A 6,958-nucleotide genomic window follows, 5' to 3' on the forward strand; every position below is an offset into this window, starting at 1 on the left:
CTTTGTACTGAATCCCCGAAAAAAATTTTTTTTGAATCAATGAAAAGGCAAATAGGGAGAGAGAGAGAAAGTTAATCCTTGCTTTGTGCCCCTCTGTACTGTGGAACTGTAGGTAGATTTAACTGAATCATAGTGTAGTTTCTTTACAAAACCAAATTTTATTTTAGGTTTAAGAAGAGTTCACTTGACTCTTGAAGGTTTTTATGTTAAGAGTTAAATATGTTCACCCCAAAGTCTACAAAAGGGGAACTAACACTTTCTTAAAGGGAACAAGATAGCTGTTGAAATATTAAAAAAAAAAACACATCCTGTCAAAATAATGATCAGTAGTCGTTCGCCATTTATGAGAAGTCTCTTCCCACTATTTCCTTACTGGTGCAGAAAGTCACTAACAGCCCACTGGCTGTGTTTCACTTTATAACAAGATACAGACAGAACAATTATGACAACGGTGCGTCTGCTCACACACTTTCACTGTAAAAATAATCCAAGTTATTTTGCAAGTTAGGGAACAAAATTACCTCACATTTAAAGGGTGGGGTATGCAAATATGGAGAAATCCAATACCATGATATAGAGTGTAGTGGACTAACCAGCCTCTCACCTCAAGGAGGATTTGAGATCAGCTTCTGCCAAAGGGGGGTTTTCCTCCCCTGGAGTTGGCCTTTATACAAACTAGAGACATCCGTTGGTACTTTGGTAATGACCTGCATAGACTCAATCAGACATGCATCGCTTAAGGATAAAACTTGCTCGAGGAGCCGGGTAGCGTGCCAAGCACCCGGGGGTCTGACCAAAGAAGCCAGCTGACAGTGAGCCTTTGCCAGAGGGGGAAAAATGACAAAAGTAAGGCTTATCGAACTACATTATGTGACTGGTTGGTGTCCTATAGTTAGTCCTAATCCTTAGTTAAGAAACCCCTTGTTTATTTAAACTCAATTTGTCATATTTGTCAAACATATCTTACGATCATTCATTCCCTTATTCCCTTAAAATTATTCTCCCTCCACAATACCAAACTGAAATTCCATTGAGCCTATTGTCCTGATTTAGGTCTTACCGCATATTCTGTTCATTACATTCTGGTTTGTTTTCATGTTTGACTGTTATTCCTGTAATATTCCCATATTTACTCACACTGTTGTTTTCCCTTTAGTTAGTCAATAAATTTCACCTTGATTATAGTGATTTGTGTGTGTGTGTACTGTTTAGCGTCCTTGGTCCCTGTACAGAGGATTCGCCCTCAGATTTGAGACTGACTGATTGATTAACTTAATGATTTTGAATAATTGAATCATTAATTACTAACGAATTACCAGAAATTTGTGCAATTATTAAGCTATACTCAAGGATTCCTAAAGCCTTGGCCAGACAGTAAATCTTTAGGTGGTGCCCCCCCATTGATAGTTTATGAATTAATGTTTCTGAATATTAATATTCACAATTTTATTATCATACGTAGGTACACTACAAGAGTGTGCAATGTCACAGCAAATAATGTAACTAACGTTAGCTGAGTTTTGTAAAGGAAAACTGTCGCTAGAGTTACAGCTGCAAAGTTAACATGCAGAGAGGACGAGACGGTCCCAGAGCCACAGCAGCTCCAGACAGAGATACTCACAGCTCTCCTGCTACTATAGCTAACACAGCAACAACAGCACATCTTGGCTGGTATAGTGTTGTGTAGTTCAGTCGGAGTTTTAGTTAGTTTCCCCATTTAAAGAGCCAGGGCTTTATACAAACACCATATTTTTCAGTGTACACAGAGAATAGACAGCCAGCAGACAGTGAGGAGGTATTAGTTGTAGACGTGTATTGGATTAAAGTGAATTAGCCTGTGGTACATTGGTTTTGAATATTGATCAGTCTACATTGTCCCTTTTCAAATAAACAATAAATAAAATAAAAAATAAAAATAATGAGACACACATTCAATATTTGATTTTAAGAAAGTAAAAGAGGAGGTGAGTGACTGACTGGTTATGCTGTTAAAATGGGAACACTCAAGTCCTTACCTGATCATCATGATGAAGCTGATCCTTTCTCTGACTCTCACCTGGGCGCTCTCCAGCACAGGTAACTCCACTTATTATCACATTAGAGTTTCTGCAGGGAGCACAATTTAAAACATTTTTCATTTAGCCAGAAATGTTTTTTTCCCCTGAAAAAAATTAAGATCTGAATATTAACAGATGATTTTTTTTATTTACCAGAACCAATTTCATCATTCACACACTGAGCCTAAGTGCTGAAAATTACATTCACACACTGGTGGAACAGACACTTCAGGGTATTGACCCGCCGATCTTTCGATTACCAGGCAACCCACTCTATCTCCTGAGCCACAGCCGGCCCTATATACAATAAAGCAACACATTTGAGCTGCATTTCAGACCAAATCAAAGCTGCACCATGCACAGCTTTCCTCAGCTACTTAAATTTTTTGAAAACAGTTGCGCCGTGCTTGAGTAATTTCATGTGACCAAACTGCCACTTGCACAGTGGCGCGAGGGCTAGCTGCTGAGGGCTTGTTCCAATCTATATAATTGATATCATTGATCCTATTGAAAAAAAGACTGGAAAGAGATATTGCATGTAACAGCTATTGTGTCTTTTTAAATGCCTCTGCACAACAAGAAGAAAATGATGTGCTCATCATTTCAATGACTGTTTTTCTCCCCATTGCAGTTCGAGCACAAACTTTAGTTTTCATCGTGCTGTTGCATCTCTTCAGTGCTGCAACACAAGTAACTGCAACTCAGGGACTCTAGCTTGCTAGGAAAGGAACACTGGCATCCTGCCATCTACTGACATGTTTTCACTTTGTTACACAAATCTTTTCTCTTCCTTGAAAAAATGATATCATACTATTTTGTTTCAGTTCATACTGATGATCTAACAAACAGCTTACAGTACATGTCTTGTAACCTCACCACTTTAAAATGCACCTCTCCATTACAATGTAAGGGAGTGGAGGACAGCTGCTTTCAGATGAATGGTGAGTCTTTCTGATTAACAAAGCTTGCCTCCAAAAGTTTTATATATTAAGTATTTCAGGCAAATTCCTACTTGTGAGGTCTGGAAAATCAGCAGTGGAAAAAAGTTATAAAGTACATCTACTCAAGTACTAAACTTACAGTTTTTCTCAGTCGCTTTGGTGCATTTCTCAGATCAGAATTGAAATTCTCAAAGCTAATTGTTCAACTTCCACATCATCTTGTCACTTGTGCTCATCATAAAAGCACTTTTTCATTGTTTTGAACAAATTGCAAATGACTTGACACACTGATGCAAATGATTATGTACAGTTGTCTGCTGTTTCCTACATTATCAATTGCTTATGTCCTGCTGATCACAATGAACTCTCTTACCACCCAAAACATCTAGGCATAAGTTCATTGCATTTGTCACTACATGCAAAATGGTTGAACACGTTATCAAAAATCAAAGTTAAAATACTTTATTCATATCCTTTGCCTACAAGTATATACTGTAGCTAAACGAAATGTTGTTTCTTAAGGACCATAAACAAAGTAAGAATAGACCACAACAACATCACAATAGCAACACTCATACCAATACTCAATACCAGTAAACAGTAACAATAACAATACATAGTGAGCAGTAATATATATATATATATATATATATATATATATATATAAATAAAACAAATGTTGTTTTCCCCTGAGAATGGGATAATTAATTTTCTCGTGATCACGAGATAACAAACCATAGCTGAATACAGGGGCTGGTAGGTGCGTTTCTTTAGGATAATTTCAAAGCAATTACCAGTGTCACTGGTTAATTCAGTTGGTAGAGCACAGGGCTCGTCATGAAATGTGTAAAGTTACATGGATTCCCCTGAATGAGAAGTAATTTCCTCTGCCTGGGAATGATGGGGAAATGAAAAGTCCATAGGTTGATGGATGTGGACCAGTCCAGCCCGTGCTTTACAGTAATATGAGCATATGAAACAGTCTTTTCATAAGAACTTTGTTGAAGAGGATTATGAAAAATATTAAAAAGAAAAATTTTGTATTCAGTGAAATTTTGTCTTGAGCACACAACCTTAACACTATGCATAAGTCCTATGCTCTACCAAGTGAGCTAACCAAAAAACCGCACTATAATTACCATTATGGTTATCTCAAAATCACAAGACAATTATGAGTAAAAAAATATTTCATTAGGGCTTCTGTATATATATATGTATATATATATATACACACACACACAGAGGTGCTGGTCATATAATTAGAATATCATCAAAAAGTTGATTTATTGCATTGTGTGCATTTTCAATCACTGTCATCAAAATCTTAAAAATACTTACAGAGTACGCAGTTATATTGACAGGATGGCTAAACATTTTGACTTGCTTGTTCATAAACAAGACACAAGGACTTGTTGTTCTGATGGCATAAAGATTTGATTTTGAGAGATTGACTAAGGATTTTGAGCAAGTTATGGACTTTTGCAGGTAATCCACTGTGTTGTGCCGTTTGTACTACCTGTTTCGAGTAATGCACTTACTGTTTTGCAAATGTTAAGGATGATTCAAGAAATGTACCAAAGCGACTGAGAAAAACTAATTGGCAGTTAGTGGGGCTAGACAATCCAAATTAGGAAATCAGGGATGGAGTCTAGATGAAGTTGAGGTGGGACACAAAGGCAACATTGAAATAAACACACATACATGTACTCACAACAGAGGGGAAACTACCTTTTTCATGGCTTTAATTTACTGGCTATATAACCTCATGGGATTTTGATTATAATCAAACCTGACTGAATGCTGAACATTATTTTATAGTTTTGTTGCAAATTGTACAGACATGGAAGAAAACTAACCTCATAGTGTACACATGCTTCATTATTCTTTTACCTTTTTGATATCTTATTGTCAGTTTTACATTTTAAATGTATGATTCTTGACCTGCAGTCCTTGCTCTATCTTTTTCTTTCTTATATTTTCTATCTCCTATTTTTGTGTTTTTTAGTTAAGCACCACAACGCCAAAGAAAATTCTTTGTAAGCCAACATGGTTTATTCTGATACTATTAAAAACAAAATATATTTTTTGACTTTGTTTCATTCTTCAAGTGGACTTGACTCATCTGGTCACTGTTGTGTTCTGATATTTAGGACAAGTGCGAAATTATGTAGTTGCCAGTCAGTGACACAGCTACAAGCACTGACAGCAACTTCTAACAAGTCTTGAATGCCTGCTAGCCACAACTATATAAGCATAGTTTGTTAGTGTTAATTGTTAATCAATAACCTAGAGATAAAATGTATGCAAGTTTAGATTTGCAGTCATCTAAACTTCAGACACCAGAAGAAAAATACTGCACATCCAAAAACTTACTTTCATACCTCAAAATCAGTATTTTGTTTAAAACTTCTGCTGAGGTGAAATGATCTTGCTCCTTTTCCACAGGCAGAATTGATTGGAGAAATTGAGTGTGTTGCAATTGCCCCCGGTCTCCCCTTCTACATTTAACTCTGTGGCGTAGTGGGACTTTTCTTGGGTACCGGGGCCCTCTCCATATCAGGTTCCCTGGGCACTATGTGACGCTCACCTGTTCCTGTTCTCGCTGGCCTACTAATCTCTCAGGAGAAACAGAGGCGAAAGAAGCTCGGGTGCCTTTCATGCAGTCGTGTGCGTAAAGTAGCTCATCAACGTAGCTTTTCGTGAACCGACTAATCACAGCCTGGAGGCGACGGGACACAAAAAAGTTTGATGCGCCACAGCAAACTTTAGTAATGTTGAACTTGTTGTTCTGCATGAATGATTAATAATGAGTAGAAACTGACCACCATGTAGATCATTGTAGTGGGGCTCTCTTCCAAACTCCTCAAAAATTCAGCTAAAACACAGGCGTAGTCGAAAAATTTATTTTTATTATGCTGGCCTCCAAATTGCAAACTTGCATAAAGAAACCAAAACTAAAAAAAAAAAAAAAAATAAATAATAAAGCTACAAAAGAGTTCTTCAATAACTCAACTTCTGCCTCTCTCCTCACAATAATACAGCTGACAAGTTACCTCCAGGCCAAGACTGACTTCACAGCCCCAAAGCTACCACTTTTAAAGCCAGTAGCCCCGCCCACTAGGCTTAACAATTATTCACACAATAAACAGAAACTTTACAAACTACAGAAAAGGATTTATATCTATTACACTTCGACATATTTTCAACAATAATTATATCCATCTCCACAACCATTTTCCTCCCCCTGAAACAGTTATTTGCATCACAAATTATTATTCAACCAAAAACCACAATTGTGCTGTTCACGTGATCATGAAAGCGCGCGAGAAAATTGGCTACTATTTAACAGACGGAAACGTTTACGCTCCTGTTTTGCCAAACCGAACGGGAAACAGCAGCGCGACACAGTAAGTGTTTATTATGTTTGTTTAAAGAAGTGTAGAGCTGCCGAGTGTGCACCCTTGATCGCGCTACTAAACCAGTAGAGGAAAAATGTATAATAGTGAGGTTTATAAACGGCTTAATTAAGGCTGAAGGGAGCGAGTGTGTGCGTGTGTGCGCGTGTGTGTGCGTGCACTGCCCGCAATCACTGACGCAGCCGCTCCGTCACAATAATGTTTCTTACACTAATTTAATGAATGAAAACAACCCACACAAATGAAACAGCTGTCCAACTGGAACTAATATTATACTGGTAGGCTATCTGAAATTATAATGAATCCACTAACATTAGCCCTAATACCAGCTGATGAACAAGACAACATGTAAATGGGGAGTACCAGCAGGGCGGGGCAATAAAACAATAATTATCTCAATAAAATTTTCCTTGATAACAATATAACAAATGTTCAATAAATGTTTAATTTAATTCATTTGAATCATAGACAAATCACCACTAATTTTTCTATTTCGATATTTATTTTCAGTAAAAGGGACTGAAAACAGATTTCACCTAATGTT

At 37.2% G+C, this 6,958-nt stretch overlaps 1 long non-coding RNA gene across 1 annotated transcript; it reads right to left on the reverse strand.

Moving 5' to 3' along the window:
• Positions 1-2,025: 2,025 nt before the first annotated feature.
• On the reverse strand, positions 2,026-5,939 carry LOC123971603. Its single transcript, XR_006825236.1, has 3 exons — positions 5,821-5,939; positions 5,586-5,717; positions 2,026-2,106 (listed from the first exon to the last, which is right to left on the reverse strand). It is a non-coding gene; the product is annotated as an uncharacterized LOC123971603 (long non-coding RNA).
• Between the last annotated feature and the right edge of the window lie 1,019 nt (positions 5,940-6,958).

Source organism: Micropterus dolomieu, linkage group LG05 (assembly GCF_021292245.1).
Source record: "Micropterus dolomieu isolate WLL.071019.BEF.003 ecotype Adirondacks linkage group LG05, ASM2129224v1, whole genome shotgun sequence".
In the NCBI taxonomy this organism is placed as follows: domain Eukaryota; kingdom Metazoa; phylum Chordata; class Actinopteri; order Centrarchiformes; family Centrarchidae; genus Micropterus; species Micropterus dolomieu.